Source organism: Python bivittatus, unplaced genomic scaffold, assembly GCF_059951505.1.
Source record: "Python bivittatus isolate LINGU-HERP-01145 unplaced genomic scaffold, Pbiv_v1 ctg000350_np1212, whole genome shotgun sequence".
Classification (NCBI taxonomy): Eukaryota; Metazoa; Chordata; class Lepidosauria; order Squamata; family Pythonidae; genus Python; species Python bivittatus.
The window spans coordinates 16,570,876-16,597,391 of NW_028277074.1; the positions used below are offsets into that span (position 1 = coordinate 16,570,876).

At 33.9% G+C, this 26,516-nt stretch overlaps 1 long non-coding RNA gene across 1 annotated transcript in view; it reads left to right on the forward strand.

Annotated features, from left to right (window-relative positions):
* Positions 1–26,516, forward strand: part of LOC148215126 (uncharacterized) — a 75,568-nt gene that overhangs the window by 21,206 nt on the left and 27,846 nt on the right. The window lies entirely within an intron of this gene.

Here is a 26,516-nt window from a genome sequence, read left to right on the forward strand (position 1 = left end):
GATTTTTTGTGCTTTTCAACTGGTCAGCTGGAGAGGGTACTGATTGGCTCAAGGGAAGTATTGAGCATTGCAAGGTGGTAGTGGGGAGAAAAGTTGCAGAAGCAGTATGAAAATGCTTCTGAAATTCTAGCAGAATGAAACTGATGGCTGTGTTAAGGTAGTCATACTTAAAGTAAACTCTTTGAAATCAATGCAACAAAGAATTTGTGTCCACCATTTTAATCTTAACATATCTGTTTTTAGCATAAGAAAGAATAGATCCGAACCAGTGCCAAAGCACCATCATGAGGTTCTAAGCCAAAACAGGCTGGAAAAATACTTGGTGAATCATGTTTTTTATATAGCCACTGTGATTTCGATCTCTGTTTGATGGTTTTGTTTCCTTTTTGTTAAGTTGAATCAATATGAACTGATGACCTTCCATTAGGTAAAGTCAGACAGTGGACATTCAAATATTGCAATTTACTCCTTCTCATATCCTGAAGGATAAATGCAGCAATCACAGGGCCTGCCAATGATATTTATTGTAAGTGATGCAAAGTGGATTAGCTTCATAAATGCTTTCTGTTTTTCTTTACAAAGAAAAACAAAACCATAAACAAAAATACTACATAATGCAAGTCAGGTAGCAAATTTTACTGGATGGATTTATCTTGTGTAATGGAAGTTATATTTGAGGCTGTGCAAGATTTTCCTTCATAGATATCAGAAGACAAATAAAAACAATTGAAGCGCTAACAGGGTGATGTTCTCTTAAGAGAGTATGGAGCTCTTCTTTTAACATCAAGAAAGTGAAGTTCAGAGCAACTTTTATTTTAAAAACGTATCTTAACAAACTAACAATTTTATCCCATTTGAATCCAGCAAATGAAAATGATTTTTTTTGTATATTAAATATACCTGATTTATATCCTCAGTTCTGTGGGATAAATTAGACTGAAGAATGTGCCAGGCCACCAAGTCAGTTTCAGTATAAATGTGCACATATGCTGGCTGAGAGGTATGCAACAGAGCTTTGGGAAGCCACACTACAGTTCATTGTTATAATTTCCCCCAGTCCTTTTCAGTGCATGAGATGAAGGGAAATGAGTAAAATATCTTTGTGCTATTTTCACTTCTAGCTTATCCTACAGGAAAATCAAAAGTATAACATCTTTTCCAACTAAAAAGCTTAAGCTTTTTAATCAAGATCTATCTATGTGATCACTGATTTGATGATAGCACATAACCAATCAATGAAATTAATTAAAATCAATCCTATTAATTCTTTCTATTCCCAATACCATACATGGAGGTCAGAGGTTCAAACAGATCTCAATTAAAGAAGCTTGGTTGAAAGAACATGCCAATGTAGCATGCCATTTACTAGCGCTGGACAAAGCGTGTGATTGTTAAAATCTTGTTCTAGTATATCCACTACAGTCTTAGATGCAATACTAGGTATAATTTGAAAGATAAAAAAGGGATTTCTTATATGGATAAGGTTTCCATCTCTCTGATCTCTCTACTGATTGCAAGAGTAGAAGCATGAGGATTTCCATTCTAATTTCTTAGTTTAAGTTTCCTACTGCCTTTCCCTGAAAAAAACTCCTGAGCCATTTTTTGCCATTTTATCAGGGGGAATGGGACTTTCTGGGGTTTTAGCTGTTTCCAGGAGTTGGGGGTTAAGGTAGGTTTAGCTTCTCTAAAAAAAGTACTTCTGCTTCCATGTCTCTGCATAACACTTCCCCAAAACTATGTCATTAAATGGCCTTCTATGTTCAGGAGACCAAGCTGCTGTCGTGAAGCCTTCAAGCATAGCCCTATCCTTACAGTCCTATTCTCTGTAAACTCATTCTCTAAGTGTAAAATACTCTAATGTTGGTTGAACATAGAGGCACAATTTGGTGACAGTGCACTTTACTTCCAACTTGGCTCCAAATTCCAATACATATCTTTTGTAATGATGCTATGAAATTATAGTCTATGGCATGAACCTATATGTGTGTAAAACTTTGGTATGACATCTGTTTGGAATAATCATCCGGAAACTATTCGGTAGAAGAAATGGTTAGGTTTATCTTATGTTTTCTGAAGTAATAAGCATATACTGTGATACTGAGTGCATCTGGGTAATATCCACCCTCAGCAAACAGGTGCTTATTCATGTTGCACAAAGCCAACTGGGTGGCCTTCTTGAAACCATATAATTTCCACTGTGGTCTAGGGAAAGCCCTTCCAAACTGCTTTCCAGGTAATATGCATATTGCTGATTCTGAGAAATAGCAGAAAAGATTTACTTCCCCTGCCACAATTCTAGAAGGAAGTTCCTATGGAAACATGACTCAAACTTCATGAACTGCAAAAAGGCAAAAAAAAAAAACCCTCTGACTCCCTTCCTGTTGAGGAACAGTATGAGTCTATTAAAAAAAAAAAAAAAGTGGAAAAAAACAGCACTTGTTTATTGAGATGATCAATGCAGCTGGTTTGGCAACCAAAAGAGAAAAATTTGCTTCATTCCCAGAATTTAAAAATTCCCTGCAGGATACTTAAGAACCAGTAAAGCTCTGTTCAGAACTAGAAAGGATTCAACATTGACTTGTAGTAGCTAATTATAGCCCTCTTCTGTTGCTATTTCTTTGCAGTTACTGTCTGTTTTCCTTCCATTTTTGAGGAAAAATAAGCAATCTGTTTTCGTTCTGTTCTGTTCTGTTCTGTTCTGTTTATTACAGGTTTTATATACTGGCACGTTCCAAAAAATTCTTGATGGTTGATATGTAAACAACACAAAAAACAATCAAACCACTAAATTTCTTCAGTAAAACTATCAAAAACAAATAGGAATAAACAGTAGCAACCAATCAGTGCTCCTTAATAATGGACAAGTTTAAATTACAGCCCAAAGGCTGTGCAGTACAGTACTGTTTTTACAGCTTTTCAAAATGCCAGGAAATTTGAGGCCACTCAGATCTCTGGAAGGAAACAATTCCAGGAGTTGGGACAATATTTTTGAAAGCCTTCCTTTGGGTCCATCTTTAGCTACTTCTCACAGAAGGAGAACCCAAAGCACCCCTGATTTGTTGCTTAAACACAAAGGGGAGCTTCCACTTGAAGAAGTAGAAATATGGGGATTGCCACCCATGTAGGGCTTTATAAGTAAGAAGCAACGCTTTTAATTCTACCCAGAATTTGAGTCATAACCAAAGCAGTGCCCATAAAACCAGGGCCACATGATTGTCGCTGTTCTCACTATTAACAGGCTCAGGGGGAGTGGGCACAGACCTAATTAAAGTAGGTGTTTCTGAAAGGTTGGATACATTGAGGGTTCCTGGGATATATATTTGGTGAGTTGATATGTTAGTTGTGAGTGGGCAGGAATAGAATTCTAGACTGCTGCTTTCCCTTGGGTGATTTGTGAGTGTGATGGCAGTGACCCATAATTCAGAATTTTGTGGTAGTGGGCATATGGAGTCTGAGGAGGCTGTATGCATTGGGGGAGGTGGGCATATTTCCACAGCAATGGGAAATAGGAGGTATGATTGGAAGCATTGTGCTGATCAATATAAGAGAAGGGGGTCTTGCAGTTTATTGCTGGTTCCCACTTCTGGTCCTTGCCTCCAGCTATTATTGCTTAATGCCATGATCATTTACAATAAGATGACATCTTTTAGTATCTTGATGGTAGCTGACCTAGCCTGCATTATGATGAGTAAAGGCTGGGATGTAGAGATGTCTAAGGTCTGCCCACCAGGTTTCCACCTGCCCACTAGGTTTCTACAGCAGACACAACTCTGAAAAAGAGAACACAAATTTATTATGAGACCTTGAAGTATGAATGCTTTTATTTGTGATTAGGGCCGAGGAACATAATAGGGCTGCTGCCTGAGGTTCTGGATCTCATATCCAGGGTCACCTAGACTTTTAGTGTTCCATGCCTTTGATGGTGGATATCTACTTTTTCATTTTGGGAAAAGTGCTGAGAGAAAATAACGCATAGCATGACATTTTGTTTTATAATGAAACAGTCACTCTGGTTCTCAAACGTATTCCAACTCAATAGTTGCATAGTTTTTTTCCCAAATATTTGGGGTTGGTTTATATATATTATAACTTCTTATGATGGTGATAACACACTCATTTTATTGTAAAACCACAAAATAGAAGGAATAGAACCCAAGACAGTATATTAGCAATACACTGAAAATTCATTGAAGATTAAGGGTATGAACTTTGCATTCTGTTTCTATTCAATTGCACATTGATTTTAGAACTTTAATATATGTTGCTTCAGCATGAGCATGATACCTCCTGCCCAGGTACTTTCAGCATTAAAATCAGCTGACATTTGAAATTTCTTAGGAAAGAAAGTGAGCAGAAGGAGAGGTTGCAGCCAGAGCATATGTAGAATACATAAGAACTAGACACAATCCCTGTCTGATGATATCATCTGGAATCAATATCTTGAAGAAATAGAATTGTAATGGATGTTCATCAGCCATCAGTTATTCCAGAAAACAAAAACTGCTAAGTATAAATATATGCAAGCAGGGAAAACTTCTGAAGAGTTTGGATAAACTGGACTGTAAGAGCCTTGGTTAGCCCTTCTATATTATTTGGATGTATTTATTGATTTGTGCTGAAGGAATAGTTTCTCTACAGAAAATGGAAATAATTGATATTTGCATACAGGTGTAAAACTATTGTATGATGAAATGTTTGAGGTAATTGAAATCAATTTTCACAAGGCAAAACACTTGCTATATTAGCAATACTAATATCAATGTCAGTTATTGATATCAAATATCAATTATTTTGAGTGAATTCCATTACATTGTATCTAATAATAGTAATAGTAATAATATCACACATCCATACAAAGAAATCAGAAAGTAAAGGAGTGGTATGATTATTTGGCAGAGATCTGTAGTATACATGGATACATAGCACAGTATTCATTGTTGATATGATAAGTTACACTGACTATGATTATTTTTATAAGTAAAACTGCGGGATGAGTGAAATCACAATTATTTTTCCACCTTTCATTAGAATATAAAGCTGAATCCAGCAATATCATCTGTCCACCATAAATAAATAATGATAACTATACCATACAACATAGCAGGACCTCTATAATTTAGAAATCTGACTTGTGTCTCTTTTGAGATGAATGGCAGTTTGATCAGTAATTTCACCTTCTCCCCAAAGAAGGGAAATTGTGTGTAGTTTAGTTTATTCTAAAAATGGCAGTGAATTAAATTTCCATAGCAAGGAAAACAAATGTTTATTAATAATATACTCCTTTCCAGTATTATAGTTTAGTTATAATTTAATATCTAACCAACATTTATAAATATCTTTTTAAAATGGTTTTTTTTTTCCAGGCTTATTTGACTGTATTGCTTGTCCATGTTGTTAAAAGCATTTGCCTTTTCTTTTGCAGTCAAAATAGTGTACAGATTATTTTGGGCAGGCTGACATCTGAATTACATAAGCAGAGAGAAATGCAACTGTTCAGAGTGCATAAAAACAGCTTTGACCTCACACTGGAGGCAAACTTAAAGGACCGATTATTCATACCCCGGAAAAATTGCTCAATGGAGTGCTTTGAAAACGTTCTCAGAAGGGAAATAGATTTCTCATTTTAAAGCAATAACGCAATTAGGATATGACAAATATAATTGGTACATTTTGACATTTTCTCATTTTATGATAGCTGTTGTAGACAGCTGTTGTCTGGTGCAAAATATAGCTTTATTTCTTAAAACAGTTTCATCATTTCATAGATTGTCTGAAGTATACACAGTTTCCTAAGACTATTGCAGCATAAGGTTATGGGGTACAAAATGATTATTAGCAGATCAGGATGTAGCTGACTGGACTCTTTTCTAGTGAAAACTAATATTATAGAAGATCCACACCACATTCTTCCATCCTGCTATCTCTCAACATGTTATTTAAGGACAGTTGCTTGTTTTGGATTGCTCCAAAAGCCTGATTGTTTTCTCTTTCAATGGTAGAAAAGATATAGACCAAAGTTATAAAAACACTTGGGTTGATTCCGACTCCATGTGGAAATAGGTTCAGGCATATATAGAGATGTGCCTCCAAAGCAAACATGGTGAAAATTTTGCAATTTAGTCCCAGAACACCATTGGAAGAGCTGAAGGACCAGGTTAGGGACAGATCATCTATCTATCTATCTTTGTCACTAAGAGTTGACAATGACTTGTTGGCACATAATCAGTTCAGGTACCAGAACGTGGCTATTGTATCTTTGGAAACATTAAATAGTCTTATTTTCTCCATGTGTAAATTGGTTTCTAGGACTAATTACATACATCTCAGCTTGCCACTGAAATATGTAATTTTGGTTACTACCCATTGGTAGTGTTGGTGGTCTTCTTCACAGTGGTAACAAACAGGAGTAATAACACATCTAATATATTGTAATGTAAAGCAGTAGAATAAAATAATGGAATTGTTGCAAAAATTAAAATATGTTATGAAGTTGATTTGGTGGTGTTAGAAAAGGCCTAACCATATATTAGCTAATTGCTTTTTCCAGCTATACTTTAATAGAACACATAATTTATGTGTTATCTTACAATTGATTCTGATACTGCCACACAATTTGACAAATAATGACTTACCCTGAAAACAGTTTCAATACATTTGCTTTGTATTACACATATAAAATTATGAAGTTAACAGCATCTCACCACCAGCTTTTTAAATGAAATATCAACACAGATATTTTGGGACAGTTATAAGATCCTTCCAAAATACCTTCCCAAAATAAAATTTTAAAGATTCTATATTCTGCAATTTCCTCTCAAAAGTTTCAAATTATATATGTATTAATTTTTTCTACTCCATTCAAAAATTGTAATTTAACAGATTATTTAACCACCTACAATTTGTTAATGTAGAAAAGTAATAGATAAGAATAATATATTATTTTTACTTCAAAAGAGATTAAAAGAGAGTCACCAACTGATTTGTAATAGAGGCTATTACATATAAACAGATAAAAACAATATAATATGGATGTCTTATCCTTTTTTTATCCCATGGAAGCATTTCCATCATTGTCAAACAGACAATTGTCCTAGTCAGAAAGTAACTGGAAATTAGGGATTGTGAATAATTCAAGATACACCATTAAAGTAAAAATATTGAGCAGTTCTGAAAAACTGTCCTGGAATGACCTCTTAGTTTTATCTGCAATAAATGCTCTTGTTATTGTCTGCTTATTTATCTTTTATTACATGCACATTTGCCCACTATTTATATTATTATTGTTGGTTGCATAGTCAGCCAAATGTTTAGACTGGATTTGGCATTTTATCCACGTATTGAGTCTTTCCCAAGGACCTGGAATAGGCAGATGCTGTTGTTTGATAGTGTTAAAGGTATCATCGCAGGATGTACAGTAAGCTGTTCCAAGTAAAGCTTCTCTTTGCAACTGACTGATGGTGATTTTGTCAATGCCGTGTTTGAGTGGTGCTCCAGATGTTTTTGGATTGCACCCAAGGTGCCTATTACTATTTGTACTATCATTATTATTATTGTTGGTTGCACAGTCAGCCAGATGTTTAGACTGGATTTGGCATTTTTATCTACCTATCAAGTCCTTCCCAAGACCTGGGAAAGGCAGAGGTTGTTGTTTGATGGTGTTAAAGGTATTGTCGCAGGATGTAAGCTGTTCCAAGCCCTTTTGCAATTAACTGATGGTAATTTTTTTTTATTATTATTATTATTATTATTATTATTATTATACATTCACATGCTTTGAAATAGGAAACACTTATAGATTCTGGTGGAACATGCTGTTGCTTCAATAAACAATGTGCAGAAACTACAGTAGAGAGCTGGCTAAAACATTTTTATATTTACAGTGGGAACCCTCCTCCATTGTAAATCAACCACAAAGCTGATATTTCTTGCAGGAAGAAAGGTTGGATCGAATTCCATACATAGACAATTCAATCTTTTTGCTTTGTTTATCCTACATACATTTCAACGTAAGCCCTGGGTTTGAGAAGTCTTGGCTGAAGCATTTGTTTTCAGTGGTGGCATCCAACTACTTTGGCTAGATTAAATAAATATAGCATGAAAAACTTTGATCTAAAGAGGGGATACAGATAAAACAATAAAATGAAATAAATGTGAATGGCATTATTTTAGGTGTACAAGAGAAGAAATGCAACAAATCATTTCCATGCATATTTTCCAAAAGTATTTCCAATTCTGGCCTGTTACAGACAAGCCTAACAGGGAGTAACAAAGAACTGTTGCTTTAAATGCCTTTATTTACAACAATCTTAATATAAATAAGGCATTCTAGCACCATTCACCTGTTAAAACTAAGCAGGCCCAGCCCTGAGAGCTATAATGTCAGATTTCTATATAAATATATACTTCCTTTAAAAAAGGGCTGTATAGATAAATAATACAGTTACCAATAACAATATATCTGCCAATATATATTAGGGAGAGCACTTGCTATTTTCACCAGAAGTTTGAATGTGGGCTGTCTTTGGCTTTACAGGTTGATTTTGAAAGCCTCTGGAAGTGCTGTAGCTTACATTTTCATTGAACAGAAAGTTTTTTCCCTGGTTGAATGTGGGGGATTCTTCAGCAGAGGTCTTTGAGTTCAGACAGGGCTTCATTTCTGCCCCCAGACTGGTCTCAAATCAAGCTTCTAAAATGAAATATTCTGTTTTGTTTTCTTTTTTTTTCCCTTCTGAGAATTTGCCTTGTGAGGAATGATTGCAGGGCAGGGCAGAAAGCCATTTTTATTTGATAGCTAAGTTCCAGAAACAAAAACATGGCTATTACACAAGAAGTAGTAATTATTCAGTAATTCTAGTTTTCTTCGTACTGAATAAAATCACATTTTCTCATTTCTGACTGAATACAGGCATCTCTTGATTAAATTGAGCTTAAACTGAGAAATAATACGTTTATTAATCATTCTAAAATGCCTGGGAAATGAGCTGCTGTTTTAAATTGTTGATTTATTCTTTATAGAAAAAGCTGACATTCAACATTGCTTGCTTTTTACATATTGGCCTCATATTTTTATGAGATTGTTTACTGCTTGCTCTTTAATTTATTTCACATTCCTTTTACTGACAAATTAAAGTGAATAATTTGCTTCTGAGGTTCTCTTATTTTTGCCCTGTTCATTTGGGCATTTTCAAAGTTATTTGTAGATGTCATACCTCAGGTTAGGTATCCCAAGTTGAGTTTCATATCTATGAATCACAGCCATATGAATGGCAAAAAGAAATATTAGGACTTTTATCTGTTTTCATTTACCTTGGACTATACCCACTGAGCTCAGTCGGATTTACTTTTGAGTAGAAATAAATATAACTCTGTCGTAAGTTGTTTGAAAGATGCACAGGTCACTCTACAGCCAGTGCATCTCACTATCCCATTTATTTATCATTGGCTTTCTCCAACAAAGCTTCATTTTCTAAACTAAATAGCAAGCAGGAAAACCAATAATTAGTTCTATGTACAATTTTCCTTGCATGCAGCTTTCATCAAATATACATATTTTTGAAAGTACCTTTCTCAAATGGGTCCATTCTAGAATACAGTTTTTGAGTTAAGAAATATGTGGAGATGCATGGTAACATATTCATGATTGCCCTGGCTTTTCTTGCATGATAGATTTAGATTTAGTGGATGACATAATTTGTTAGAATAGAATTTGTGTCTTTCAAGGAGACAGGTAGTAATTTGAGTCTGTTAAGGGAGCTTTGCATATTTGAATTTAAAGTACTACTTGTTCTGAACTCTCTGACATAGAATCATAGTATGAAAAAGTTGGAAGGGACATTAGAGATCATCTAGACAATTTCTCTGGCCTATGCAGGAATCCACAACTACAGCATCCATCTGTAGTGGCTACCTAGCCTCTGTTGAAATTCTACTGAGAAGGGTATATTATCTCCCCAAATAATCAGGAAAAGCATTTTGTTTCTGCTGCCCACCAAAAGTTTACTTGTCATTTGTTAGATAATTTGTTTCTTGTCCTGCCTTCTGAAAAAATGATATCTAATGTTAGCATAGTCCAATCCATATTTTTCATCTTCTCATGAAGAAACTTTGTTGAATGTTTTGCTGAAGTCCACTATGTCCACCACCTCCCATGATCAATTAAAGTGGTCACTCTGTCAAAAAAGATAATCAGGTTGGTTTGGTATTAATTGATAAACTCATGCTGAGTCCTGCCAAGCAATGCATTCCCTTTAAACATTCATGGACCAATAGAGTTTTGCCGAGGACTGACATCAGGTGGATTGGTAATCCAAATCTTGTTTTCTCTACCTCGGGCCTTTGAACATAGGAACATTTGCCTTTCTCCAGTCCCCCTGGCATCATATCCATCCTCCATGATTTCTCAAAGATCACATCTGAAAGCTCCTTTGTTCTTAGATGTAATTGGCCTGGCCCTGGACACTTAAACTCATTCACGGTAATCAGGTGTTCCTCATTATTTCATTCCTAATCTTTTATGTTGTTAGTTATTCTTTTTAGGTCCATCCAAGCACAGTTCCCCATTGGACAGAAGGGCAAGGCATAATAGGAGCTGAGGAACACAAGTTTCTCCCTTTCAGCTGTTACTGCCTTAGTATCTTCTGCCAGCAATAGGCCTACTATTGGACAGTGGGAATAGATAGGATCGAAGCCATATACACAGATACACTTCACAAGTGAAGCCAGGACTGTTTACTACTATACAAACATGGTGCAAAGTGTATTTGCATGACTTTATGTGTATACTTACGTATCGTAACCAAACATAATGATGTATTTTAATACATAACTTAATACTTAGAATTTACCTAAATCACTTAAATTTCTACTTTGCTTATAATACAAAAATGTTTCGCTGCTAGTTTCTTCCACATCAAACACTTACTTATCTACAGGCTTAGGGATGCTAAGGAGCCCTCTAAGCCAGCTAAGGATTAAGGAGCCTTCTCTCCTTAATATTCTCTTCCAGTTATCCAGACCTAAACCACTTAGACTCTAGGGCTGCATTATCTTTCTGCTGGCTCTTTTCTGCAGTTCTAGTTCCTGGTTCCTCTTTCTGGATGTGGATTGTCTGACTTCTGGCTCTCCCAGCCATTGCCTCCTTTGTTCCATGCCTAATCCACCAGCAGCATCTCATGCCAAACCTAGAAGAATCCCTCACCCCTTTCTTGGTCTACCTGTTGTAACTTTTTTATATATAGTTATTTCTTTTGAAATCTACATGACAGCTTGCAAGTGATTCTAAGGACTTGTAAACTCTTTCTTTCTCTGCAGGTGCCTACATGCAGGGATCTTACAGACTGATGCAGAGAAAAAAAAGCATTGACCTTGACAGTCATATATAACATTTTTCTGTTTCAGGGTAGTTCATTCTTCCATACCTATGCTTTCCTCTTTTTCTTTTTCTTCTCTTTTTTTTCTTTTTGACATAGCCAAAAAACCTCACACCTTTTTCAGTGCTTTTAATTTCCCTTGTGAGCCTATGTTTCTTTTGCCTTTTAGCATTTCTAATGTTCCTTCTGAAAATATTACCTACTTGTTAGTATACTTCCTTAGTGATTTTACCCATCTTTCATTTCCTATATATCTCTCTTTTAATGTTTCGGTCAGTGAAAAGACATGCATATGCAATGGTTTCTTAAGTTGGTTCCTTTTTTTCAGTTTGGAATGATTTGTATTTGAACATCTAATATCTTTGATAAATTCCCTGTCATCCTGCATTCCCTGTGACCAGATGATTTCTGCCCATGGGATCTCACCTAGTACTTCTCTAGGCTAATTAGAACTAGCTCTCCTGAAATGTGGTGTTTATGTTCAACTAGTGGGCATGTTTGGCTCTATTTTTTTCTTTTGGTAGTATCTTAATCTCCAGAATGACATGCTGCTGCTTTTAGCATTTCAAATAGCTCTTCCCTGTTGGTTAGATTTAGGAAAGCCAACTCTTGTGTCTTCTTCAACATTCTGGAAAACGTGATTTTGAAGTCTTGACCAAGCTGATTGTCCAAAGATGACCAGGCAGTTAAAATCTTCTGTCATTACTATGTTCTCTGTTTCATGAAAGATCTGAATATGGTGTCAAAAGGCATTATCCAGATTTTATGCCTGGTTTTATAGTCTGTCCTAGTTTACTTCCACAATAATATCACTGTTGTTTCCTCTTCTTTGTATTCTTAGCCAAATCTGTCAAATGGACCCTCATATAAAAAATTCTACAATCTCAATACCTGTGCTCACTTTCTTCACATATAATTCCATTCTTCCTCCCCTTCTCTCTAGCCTATATAGAATAAATTATAATGTTCAATCCTTGTGTTCCATTCATAAGTTTCATCCCTCAGGTTTCAGTTATACCTACTAAATCGTATCTGCCTTCCTGCATTGAAAGATCTAATTATTCCCCATACACTGTATTAATTTTGTATAGGGATGCCGGAATCATTGGGTCACGTTACTTGACCTATTCTTTTTTGTTTTCCTTCATTATTGGGTTCTCTGACATCCTTCATATCCTTGCCAGTCCTGTACCCAGTACTTCATGTTACACTACTTATCAGTCTGTCTTCTCCCTCATTCATACTTAGTTTAAAGTCTTCCAGATCAAGTTTGCAAAGTGTTTCCAAACACATTGTTTCCAGTCAGGGGCAACTTCATGGGACAGGGAAGGGGCCAATATGTTGAGTCCAACTATGTGATTGAGGGCATATTTATATGTGCATTGCAATCTTAACACACATATGAAGGGATGGAGCTTTGATCATGTGATTGTGCCCACCATCTTAGACCTTTGACCCTATTCCCAGGTCTTCTGAGATGATCCCGTCTATTGTTATGAATTCTTTATTGTGAAAATATCTCCATTATTCTTAAACATGTCTCAAATTTTTAAAAACACTAGAATTTCGAAGGAAGTTTTCTAGAAGTCATCTACTAGGGCCTCAAATTGCTTGATTCTAATCATAATATGGGACTGGTAACAGAATCAGTTTCTGTTTCAAATATTTATTTTTATGAGCTGTAATTATTTTGCATATATAGTTAACACTTTTGCTCCCACATATTTAGGTTGGTTTCTATTTGCATCTGTAATTACACATTAATTCAGATACAGTTAGAAGAATACTATCATATATATTTTTTGGAAGATAGATACATTTTTAATTTTTTTTATTTGCAGATTATAAAAAAATACATTTAAAGCACACACACAATTAGCAAAACAATGAAAGAATACTATCATGATTATGTCATTTTCAGTACCAAAGGTGGATTGCCAACATGTTAGAACACAAAATAATAGTCATTTGTAAATGTAAAGAAGAATTTTAGGACATCTATCTCTTAATTTGACTCATATCATGTTTGAATTTAAAATTAGAGTCTAGGAGAATATATTTGAATTATGAGTCCATTAGCTTATTATTATTATTATTATTATTATTATTATTATTATTGCTACTGCTACTGCTACTGCTACAGTAGAATCCTGTACATGTCTATGCAAAGGAAATTCTCAGTGTTCAGTGGGATTAATGTGGCTTTAATTTGATGCCATTCCAGAAAATGTACATTTGATTCACTTTTGAATATGTTATCTATTCAGAGAAAACCAGAAAGAAGGAAGAGGAAAAAAATGAGCAGGAGAAGGAGGGGGAAAAGGAGAAGAAGAAAACAGAATTGTCTTATGATAAAAATAAGCTTGGCATTCTAGAGTGACCTTGAAAACCTTAGCCGTTTTTATTTGTTAACTCTATTATTCAGTGCCCTTATATTGAATTTCAAGCTTTTATAGACTTAGTGACTCATTCATGCTCTTTGATGAATTTCAGCATCTGATGAATACATTTTTGACAGGTTCTAGCTGAGCCTCACAGGATTTTTTGTTTTTGTTTTTGCTTTTTTTTGTTTGATCCAACAGATGGTTCTAGCAAGAAATTTAAAATAGGTTTAAATGGAGATGCTTCAAACCTCATCCTTCCATCATTCTCATCCTGATTTTTATTTTTTTAAGTGGTTTTGATGTCAAAACTTCTGAGCATTTGATAATAACTTACAAAACTTTTTAAATTAAGCCACAGCAATATGATTAATAGTTTTACATATAACTGCATAACCAGGCCTTGGTTATGGCTTATTCTGTATTCTGTTAATATTAATATAATTATTATGTTTATTGTGGGTTATTAGTTTTGGTTAGATTTCCTTCATCTTAAAAGGTTTATCAGGTTAACCTTATATAGATGTTAAAAAAAAAACATTTATTTGGACAGCACTAGACTATATCACCTGTGAGAAATAACAGTTGCTACTACAATTGGAATGAGAAAGGTAGTTGTATATGTATAGATTTATTAGATAGTACATGTGGTATACAATAAATAATATGTTCAGTCTAACTACATTTTAAAAAGCACAGTCACAGAAAAAATAAAAGTCCAAATAAGCAAAAAAATAACTTTAGAATTCCCAAGTAAACTATATTATTGATCACTACATACGGGTACAGATTGAATTTAGTTTTACTGTATGAATCAGAATTTCAATGTAGCAAAAACATATTAAATCATACTTATTCTGCTTTTCTTCAGGTTTATCTTTGTTCTCATAATTATATAAAAAAAACATTAAGAACTTTTGAATGTTGAACAACTTCAGAAAAAAGCGAAAACACAAATGGGCTAAGTAAAGCAACCTGATACTCTTTCCTTTATTACTCGCCCTAATTATGGAATGCACTCTTTTTTTCCTAAGGTCACCAATAAGACTTCTTGTCAATGATACTAATGTTGCTAAGACTACTTATTTACTTTTCATTTAACCTTTTAATAACTTTTAATAAATTAAATAAAAGTTTCTGTTGGGCCTTGTAGTAGAATATATAACAGGTTATTCTCTTAATAATTTTTGAAATGCAGTGTTAATATGTTCTTAAAATTCCATCCAATGTAAACAAATAATTATCCCCAGGTATATTACATCCAATGAAACAAAATTTATTTCAGTGACATTTTCAAATATCATTGAGCACTAAAGTTCGGTAATTATCGTACTTGTTGGAATTTCTACATTTTAAATAAGAAGATTTAATGAAATTTTATAGAAATAAGTGTTGGAAGTCAGTTAATGTCCAAATGATAACGCAAGCTTATTGCATTGTTGTAATTAAATGCCTATTTTAAAGCATTTAAAAATAATAGTAGGGAAGTAAATTGCCTTCTTTCTCTTATATAGTTGAAATGTACTAAGCATATTAAAAATAAATTATAAATAATATACAATGGCCTGTGGTCATTTATTTATTTTTCCCCCTTTCACAAACCAGAGCCATAAAAGAGGGCCGCCAAGGACATCATTAGGTTACTAAAATTTCTTCCACTAAAGCCTTAGTTGCAAGTTAAAAAAAAAAAATCAAAAGCAAGACAGCATGGCTATATAGAAATAGATAAAGAAAGAGGAATATAATATATAATATTGTGAATATTTTAAAAAATGGTTTTGGGGGATGGAGGCTAGATGGAATTCTACATAAGGGTGCCTTGCCTGCTATCAGCAGCACTAGTCAACCTTTTGGTCTTTTGATAATTCTACTGACTAGAGTCCTGAATTTCTGTCTCAGAGTCCACTCCTAAGTCCAAAATTTACTTCTTAATTATCACCTTCTGCACATACTTTTTCCTTTTCAGGTTCAATTTGCTGTCTTCAAGGATAGATTAATGTTTCTCCTTAGCAGCACTGTTCTCTGATGTAAAATGCAGAAGAACTCAGTTTTTTAGATGATACATTTCTGGTTCTTATGGCAGTTGTGTATTCATCAGAGAAGAAAAGGTTGCATTTCTAGAAAAAAGAAGAGGAACATAAAACTATAGCTATCATAATATAGCTAGTCCTTTATAAATGTCCTCAGGTCACTGCCGAAGCTTTTGTACATGCAAGTGCTATGTTTTTGTTTTTTTCTTTACCCATGACTGCATGTGCTTGCTGAAAATGGTCAACGACATTCCAAAAATTATTTGCCACTTTGTTTTGACTGAAAAACCCCAAAGCAAACACCCTATTTATAAAAATATGCCCTCCGTCTATTCCAAAGCACAGATCTTTGGTCAAGTGTGAATGGTGTATAGTGTATAGATGCTTATGTGACATAGACTCTGTGTTGGGACAGGAAAGACAGAAGGTACAACATTATTTATTTTGCTCAAATTAGGGCCAGGTGGACTTTCAAAAACATTATGAAATACAAGGGCTCCACATCAAATTCTTTATCTCCCAATTTAAAATGGCACTATACTCAAGAGCTAAATTGAAACCTTAGTTAAAATGTGACTTAAGTGCAAATCACAACAAAATCAAATGCAATGACTACACTAAACCATGACAAGGGGTGTGGGGGGAATGAAAAATGAATGTGAAACTTCTAGTGGCACATAGTTGTTTAGTCTAACATTAACTGCTTTAAATTCCAGAGTTAATCGGTGTAAGTTGACTTTCAAAATAAAATATTGCTAACACTAAGCTTATTCCTGTGAGTCTTTTCTAAAGTATCTTTTAGGTAATAACTTATAGTAATATCATACAAAGTTCAATATGATGTGCCATTCATTCAGAATGCCAGGCAGAAAAAAACTTCTTTCCCTCCTTTTTATGAGTTATCATTCAATTAAATGAAAGAGAATTTGATTTTGAAATAGTTTCAAAGCAGAAAAGAATTTCAGAGAAACTTTTCAAGACCAATGTGTAGTATTCTTACACTTTTGAATAATATGCATTCAAGAGTAATTTGTGTATTCTTGACTTTGAAGCTCAAAGTCAACTTTGAAGGACTCAGTTTGGCTATTCTTTTTATTCTGGTGGAAAAGGATTTATGTAAAGCATACACTGAATCCCTTTGTTGCATCTGAATTGAAAGGGTGATGCTGCTATGATCTTGAATTTGACAGAACCACTGCTTTAATTCAGGGGACCACTTTGAAGGATACTTTGATCAAAGTTTCATCAACTCAAAGTGGTCCATCAAAATTCTGCCAACCCTATTTTCACACATGTCTTATAATGAGTACCCAAGGCATTAAATGTATAAGTAGGTAAACCCATTAAAAACAATTCAGTAATTGAACTGTTTATATAACAGCGGTAGATAGCTTAGCCTGCTGATAAAGGATGAACAAACATCCTTTCTCGCATATCTGGCTGTCTCTTTTAAAAAGATTATTTCATTACAATAATAAACACATAAAAGAAAAAAAAAAGTAAAATTCCACAAATACAAAACAATATGTATATAAAATAATACCAAAAAGAAAAAGAAAGAAGATAAAAAGGAAAAAAAAACTTATTTGTATTCTTAAAGGTACATTACCCATGCCATTTATCAGCGCTATTTTCTTCTCTGCTGTGAACACTATGGAAAAGAATGAATGTATTTTATTCTACAGGTTAATAAAATCTTACAAGTATTTTAAAGCTGCATCATTTTAATTCATGGTCCAGCTTATGTTGTTGAAGGTGAATGGGTAAAACTATGCCCACTCACAAAAGTTGGTTTTCTAAAGTAGCTGTCATTTAATATATTTTGTAAGCCTCCTAGAGTCACTGATACAGTAAGATGGGTAGCATATACATTTGATTAATAAATAATAAATAAATAAAGAGGTCATACTTGGTACCTGTTCCATAAAATTTGCTATTAGTCATGCAAAACTGTTGAACACCTGTAGCCAGAGGCTGATCTAGAACATTGTCTTTGCCCACTGCAACATTCTATTTGCTGTGTGACCTACTATTTCTAGAGATTCTAAAATGTTTTCAGATTGGCTCCTCAGAAATATCATTGTCCATAATGCAAGATTGTAATAAACTGCATTTAAGCCTCTGTAGATCTTCACTTCATAATGGTAGCTAAATCTATAATGCTATACACATTTCCATAGAAATAAGCCTTATTGAATCCTGTGATGTTTATTTTAGAGCATAGATGTGTAAGATTGTGCCATGAATCAAGTAAGAGAGGAAGAAAAATAAATGTCTGCATAATAGGTACCTGCTCTACTGGCCTTCAGTATCATCAGTTGTGTGAGATACATTGATGTGATATCATCAGCCCATATTGCTTAAGGAAAAGTTGGTGGCAGGGAGAACTTTGACTAGGGCTCAAAATATGTCACCTGATATAATTTTCATTCAATTATATGTACAAAAAAACCTGAATATAAAAATTGTGTGGGTTTGGTATTTTATTTTTGTATTTATTGGTGCTACCTGTGGTTTCAGAACCATTTTATTTTCCTAGAATTTTGTGAACACTGTGTCATCAAGGGCATTACAAAATAAAATAGCAGTGGGAAGTTGTAAGTTTTCATTTTATTTCTTAAGAAATAAAATTCCCATTTCTGAAAAAATCAAGTGGTGGCAGTTAAAAAAAAAAGATAAACCTCTTCCTTTCTGAATTAGTGGCAAATGGATATAAATGGGATATGCCAAACACTTGTGTGTTCATTGCTTTCATTTTGGAACAATTAAGATCTGAATCTTAACTTTTTCATTCTTTCTGAAACAAATGCATACCCTAAAGAGCATATACAAGCTTCTGCTATGATCCATGAGAAAGACAGCTTTGTTCAACACAGATGTGCTAGCACATGCCTTTCTGTTTACTAGATTCATAATACTTAATTAAAACATATAAATGATTTACATGCACAAATTAATATTCCTTACATTTCTTACATATGCTATCAGTTGTCTTTATTATTAAATAATTTAACATTTCCCATATTAATTTTTTTATGGTTACACACATGGAAGCATCATTTGTGAAGCATGATCTTCCCCCATTCATCTACTTGTTTTTTTCCCACTGAGTTAGTCAAAACCTTGTGTTTTCAACCAAGTGTAACTGGCATAACATTCTTGCATGAGGAATGCCCAGTTAGTAACCCACTAATTTTAGGGTGGAACTATTTCTGGAAATGCTATGTGCTAAAATGCTGAAGAACCACTTATTCTGCAAGTATATACACAGGAACTCGAACTTTGATTCAGACTTTGAGTGGGGTAAGAAGAATAAAAACCTGGATGCTAAATATATATATATATACCATAGAATATATAGTTTTTTAGAAGATCTACTCACTATAAATGGGGGAAATGATTTTAAAAATATAGTCTAATAATTTATTGGACAAGAAGGAAAAAATAGCTTTGTCCTCTCAATAAAAACTATTTAATCATTTAAAAAATCAAAAGATTCAGAACTAAGCATTAAAGTAGACCACTCTGATTTCAGATTATAGACAGAGAAGAAGTTGAAGTAGTAACAACTTTTTATTTTCCTAGGTTTAAAAACTCACAGGGATGGTGACTATAGCCATGAAATAAAGAGATACATAGCAGCATTTGGGAGGGATCAAATGGGTCAATCTGGTGAAACAAGCCTCACCACTGTGAGGCAAGCTCCTCCCCTTTGTATATGCATAACAATATCATATGCACATCCCAAAGCAGTAGAGCTAAAGATTCAAAAGCACAATGCTGCTTTTAGGCAATGCAACAAGACCCCATGGAAATTTCTGGATATCTCTGCTACATGGAATAAAGACATTTTAAGAAGATTAAAGTTCAGAGACATCATACTGACAACAACATGTCAAGGCTTTGTTTTTTTCACCTTTAGATTTATTGAGAATTCCTTCTATCACAGGAATAATAAATAATTTATGCTAGATAACTAAAAGAAGTAAAACCAGACTGCTTAATGGAAACACTAATAATTAAACTAACACTTAAAATATTTTAGACACATAACATAATGATAAGAGTCATTGGAATTTACACTGATGCTTGGTAATATCAAAGGTAATTGAAAAGAAACCTGATAAAAAAGAAGACGCTAGACACGATCACTGGTGGCTTAGACATAAGTTTTCAAGAACTCAAAGAAGCAGTTACTGAACATTTTTGCAAAATGACACCCATAGACTCACAAAGAATTAAAAGAGACTGAACAGCTGAACAATATCAACAATACAGACTGAATTCACATACTATGCAAAGACACAATGCAGTGTTTGGCTGCCATTTCTAGCCTCTAAGCATTTTCTCTGAAAATCTCATTCACTCATTCACTAGGTGAATATTTATAGAAAGTTTCACTAAATGCAGAACCAAAGTACTGTAAATGTTTGTTCTATTAGGATAATTCCCCTTGTTTGCTTGTTGTAAATAATGAATGAACTGGGGTAGAGAGAGCAAACTATCTCTGTCAAGGTTTTTAAATTTATTTTGTCCTGTTTGAAGCAGGTACTTCCTATATAGAAAGCTTTCATTGGCATCAATGTAGGCATTTTTGGGGTGGTGGTGGTGGTGATGGTTTATTTTGTTTTTGGACAAATACAAAACATGACTGATCAAATATCACAGTGAGTAGTCATTGAGAAAACTTAGAGACCATTCCAGGTAACTCAACTTACTGAGAAAATTGAGATGAATATTTTTATATATCTTTCAGCAAGAACTATCTATGGCCCACAACTTACTACTATTCCTAACCTATTCCTCAGTAAAACTACACTCAATCTCACAATTATTCTATACATATATTTTTGTTAAATAGGATAAAATTAGTAGCAGATAAATTTGCCTAATAAATTGACAAAATAAAATGTCCAATATGAAAAAGCTCAATTAAGATTTAAAAATGGGGGAAAAGGCCCTTAAACCTCACCCTCCAAGCCTGATAATCTTTATATGTCATGTAAGATGGTATGTGGGTTGTTTTTTGTTTTTTGTTTTTTGCAGATGTACAGAAGAGAGAAAATGTCTACATGCTCAGAATAATGGCAATTATAGTCCAACTCATCTGGAATGTATCAGATAAGGGAAGGCTGAATTATATCATTGTCATTGTAAAGGAAATTAATCCTGCTTGCATATGTTCAAGCTTAATTTGTAATTTTAAATTGCATAAAACTAAAAAGAATGTAATCCATAAAATTATCCAAATTAGAGGCAAAATATTGAAAGGCAAACTCTAAAATATAGGACAAAAATATAGAATGCTACAAATTATTATAAGACTTTATAAAATTCTACATGCTTTTTTCCATCTTGATTCCATATATTAATTTCTTCTGCATTCCTCAGTGAAGTTCCAGTTTATGACAACTTGTGAATTGTACTCTGGCATTTGTTCCAAACAGTGCTGTCACTCTATGTTATCATCAATTGCCTGTACGGCCAAGTCTTGATGTTGGCTAGCATGGGAATGATGGGGCCTATTCAGACAAGCAGAAGACACAGTCACAGCAGTGATATTCTCAGAGCAGGAGAGAGAAGTGAAACAGACTTGGTGGTGTGACTTTTCACCAGTGATACTATATAGTGGACTGAATAGAACATTTGGGAAAATGAATGGGTCTCAAAAAAGTGAGCCTGGATGTTTTTCAGATAAATCCCAAATATTATTACTGGCTGGCTTCTCCCTCCTCCACAAACGCTCTCAACCTCTAAATCTTTTATGAGCATAGGCTGTTATCCCTTGTGTGTGCCATCTGTGCATTTTATCAGGAGAAAATACTGGATTAATATGGTTTATAGTACTATGATGATATTGATGACATTCAGTGTTCTTTCACTCTTTTGTCTGTTCATGAATCTCAATTCTCTCTCTTCCCTCTCTTCTGCCCAAACCTTTCTCAAGTTATTTGTCTTGATAAAAGAGAAGGACTTTTATGATTAACTAAAGTGAAAATCATTTTCAGATCAACCAACTCTTTCAGATTAATAATTTGAGAAGGAATACATCTGATAAAGATCAGTGTATTTTACATTCCTAATAAGGCAATTAAATCTTAAATGAAAATGACTTTCAGATCAATAGATGTAGAATTTTAAGGATAGTGAATTCTTTACAATTCATACCCTATTAACTGATATTATCTATACTTGTCAATAACAGATGGGATTCTAGCATTTAAAATCATACTTAAAATACAAGAAACCTCACTTCAGTCTAGCTTGAATGTATAATGACCTATGCATTCTTTTGGAATACATACACATGTCCAGTAAAATGCATGGAGACAAACGAATACAACTTATAAATTCATATAGCTCAAAGTTCATATATTTAGTTATAAATTGTCTGGATAGATCCATACTACATAAATAGTCACTAAATGAGGAGTGGGTTTACATGTAATGTCTATGTGATTAAATATCTGGTGCTTGCTCTTGGCATTCTTGTTGGGTTTTTGTTGCTTTCCCCAATATGACAAAAGCAGTGTTGTGCTGGTGTGATACGTGTTCTGCTTCTTTTGTCATGCATGTGATGTCACAATAAATCCATCAAAATGGCAGGGCTTTTATTGTAATGGTGCAGTTTTTTAAGCCTTTTCCAATCAAAACAACTTTTTCTCACAGGGGAGATACTTAGGCGATGCAGGATAACCTGAGTCAGTGCTATTTACAGGACTGAATATGTGCGAAGAGATGGGATAAGAATACTTTAAGGTCCAGTCTTTATTCTACTTTAATAAATCTTTTTCAGTGGCATTCTCTTGGTAATTAGCCAATTCTTTTGAAAGGATAACTTTCAAAATCTTAAATCAATCTGGAGCAAACACATAAATGTAAGTGGAAATTCTGTGCTTCTGTGTATAAATGCCTTGGCTGAGGTTTTAAGCATTATTTCTGTCAGGTGCCAATGAAGCATATATGTGCTCTCATAAGAGTTAGTAATTCATGTGATTAATGACTTGCTTTCATTAATATATATTTCCCACTGATATTCTTATCAAAATGTTACTGTGCAAACTATAAAGATACCAAAACATCCCAAGGTTATTAGATTGAAAGATATTCATGAAATAAATTGTCTGATTTCTTCTCTGGAAGCTTGTAGGCCCACATTTCCAAGAAAATGGAAAAAAGGCAAATTGATCAAAACTGGACAGGCTTATTAAAACCCATTTAATGTCATTATTTGGGATAAAAGAGAATAGCACTATATGAGTTGATTACACTTATTAAAAAAGTGAATCAAGAGAAAGCACCCTACCCAAATATTTAAGTTATCTTCAAAAGGTAAACTATGTTTTTATCTCGATTTTTCCTCCATATCTTATTACAGCAATTTCTTTCAGCAAAGTCTTGATTTTGCACATTAAAACTTTGGATGAAATGTGAACTGTACAATTTGTTGACAGTAGGCAACTTAAACAGTTGTGTATGAAAGTGAAATGCTGAGGGATTTAAAACAAAATGCCATTGCCCAATCATTGTAACTGAAAAACGTGCACAAGAAATGTTTCTGTCCATCCTGATTCTGCCTATTCTTGATGGTGGCATGGTTGTGTAATAACTCATTGAAACAATGTTTAAATCCTGCTTTACGCCGTTTCACTTAAGATCAGAGATCATTTCACTTAAAAACAGAGTTTAGAAAATAATCAGTGTCTGCTATTATTTTGAATTTAATCTACTCTCAACAACAACTTCATTAGCCTTCCTCATGTTTCAGGTTAATTTGGGGAAGGAGCATATAAGTGATTAGAATTAGAATCAGAATTATAAATCTGGCTGTTATTCTTACATGAAAAGTATTTGGAATGTAATATCTGATTTTTCATGCCTTCATGACAGAAGGATTAATTAAATTGTTCCTTTTTACTCAAGCTTGCAAAAAGTACTGTAATCACATCCTTTGTTTAATCATCGCTGATAGACTAACTGAATCCTGCTGATGCCCTTAATGGACTGCTGGTTTAATGATCACTGATTATAAAGTGAACATAAAAAGACAATGGTCAATGCTTTTCTGAATGCTTAAATATTCATTATTCCAGGCAGAGATGGAGAACAAATGGGCCTCCAGTAGTTACTAAATGACAATTCTTGCTAATCCCAAGCAGTAGGTCAGTGGTTACAGATGCTAGTCAGGAATAGCAAAGAAGAAAGATCTTTCTTCTCATTCCCTTTGTCTGCTAGAGACAAATCAGGTATGGACCTATTAGTCTAGAAAGTTCTAGCTTCATCTCTGTGAAGCAGGATGGGGCTACAAGAAACTAAATTTGTAAAAGAACAAATGAGGGCCTGAGATTCTTCTGGTCAGACACCCACAGTACTTAAATGACTGAGCTCTGTTGAGTTGCCTGAATGCAAAAACTGTGTACTTTGTTAGAAAAATGACTGAAAATGTGTATTTCTCTTTATGGAGAGAATGTTAAATTGATTGGCTGCTGTGGGTCTATGATGATTGAACTTTCCTTATGCTGAATACTTGAAATAGAGAAGTACAGAGATCATCCTATGCATTAATTTTATTCATGACAAAATGTTTTCTTTCTAACCACTCACCACTTACTTCTAGAATCACAGTTTCACATGAATAGAACAGGAAGTAAGAATATTGAAGTGAGAAAGCGAACAAATACATGGACATTTTTAAAATGAAAGAAAAACTCATACTTCCCAGAAAGATAACCTTGCCCCATCTAAGACTTTTTTTAGATTCCAATTTTCTCTGTCTGAGCTTGCTTTGCTCCAAACCTATAAGAGCATAATGGAAAAAGGAGAACAAAAACTCTGGCATAGTTCTGACTCAAATCACAAACATCTGTACTCATTTTTTGGGCTGTATGTATGGAAGGTTATTTTCTTGACCCTTAGTTTGGCCCCAAATTTGGAATTTACAGTGATTTGGGATGAAAAAGAGCTACTGGAATCTTTCTGTTACTTCCTGCTGATAATCTATCATAATGTTGTGGCTCATGACCGGATCAGGATATATTACAACACTCAGTGGCTGCAACTCTGAAATAACTGTAACTCCAAGAGACGTGGACTTCCATTAACATTTCTAGGACTTTGCACACAGTGGGAAGTTTTAGAAAGTGAGATGTTTGGGGCTCCTTGTTATTGTAAAACATATGTTGATACATTGTTGTTTACTTAAACAAAGACAGTTGCTTACCCTTCTTGGAGCCATGCATGTGTGAGTGGGAGGAACTGTTTGAATAACAATGGCAGGGAATCATCCCAAAAGCAAATTGAAGGTTCATATAATCTCATGGCTGAAATAACAGGAAATGTATATGAATATGAATTAGGAAATAAATCCAAATTATCAGAAATTTCAAAACAGGAGAACATTTAATTAAAATATCTTTTAAATTCAGAATTATCCATGTGCTTTAGCAGCATTTAACATTCCTGACTGTTGCCAAGATCAATAGATGTTTTAGATAATTCTAAGTGTACTATATTTTTTTTAGATAATTGATTGAGAGTACTTGTAAGGTAGCTATTAGGAAGTGGCACATACTGGGGGAATATAGCACATATATGACAGTCTGATCACCCACGTTTACATACTTGCATCAGATGCAAGGATACAAGTATATAATGGTGGCATTTCTATAATGCGTGTGTGTGTGTTGTCATATTGGTGTCATTGTGGTTTGATTCTGCAGTTGCTGCTGAGTACAACGCCAGGATATATGTTCACTTTTTGTCTGAGAATTGGTGATCTGCTGAAAGACTGATCAACAGTATTCCGTGTCTTTTTTTTCTTTCAATGTTTTTCTTTCTCCCCTGTTTGATATATATTATATAAATGGTTTGTGATTTATCCATAAATAGTGCTACCCTTGACATACAATCTAAAGTCATAGCATCTGAAAGAGACAGAGAAAAAAAGAAACCTTTTATAATAATTGCAATGCCTTTTTTAAAAAAAAATTAATAGATATTTAGAAGTACAACTCACAAAAATAAAAAAGCATAAAAGAAATAGGACAATAAAAAAGAAAAGAGATTTACAAGCTATATCGAACCAAGTAAAAATTTTGAAGGAACACTAAATTAGGGCTGCATGTAAAAATAATCCAAGCCTTTGATCTACTGCCTGCCCTGTGGAACAGCATCCTCCCAGAGATTTGCAGAGTCCCTATTCTGATCTTGTTTAAACAGGCCTTAAAAACTTGGCTCTTCCCCTGGCCCTGGGCCAGAAAATGTGATGGCCTTTTACGGGAATGTTTTGTCTTTAGGCTGTGTGCTTTATTGCTCTTACTGAACATGTATTGTTTTTATTTATTATATTGTTTCCAACTGTTTTTATTATTGTTTACTATCCAGAGTCATTACCGAGTTGGGCATCCTTAGCAATTTGATAAAATAAATAAATGATAAATTATTAAAATCAAGTCAATATTTAATAATTAATAAATGCAGCCATTGTAATTAGAAGAAGTCAAAATAAAAAATTATCAAGAGTTTTTATGTCATCCAAAAAGTTCTATCCATATTTAACAAGTCAGTAGGGGTTAATATATTAAAACCTTATGTTAAAGAGAAACTCCAAACTGCAATTGTTTCAAACATGATGGAATTGAGATTTATAGAATCCATTTTAAATTGTGACTTCAAAGCATTGTATGCAATATTTATTACAGTATTTAATACAATATTTATAACAATTATTATTGTTA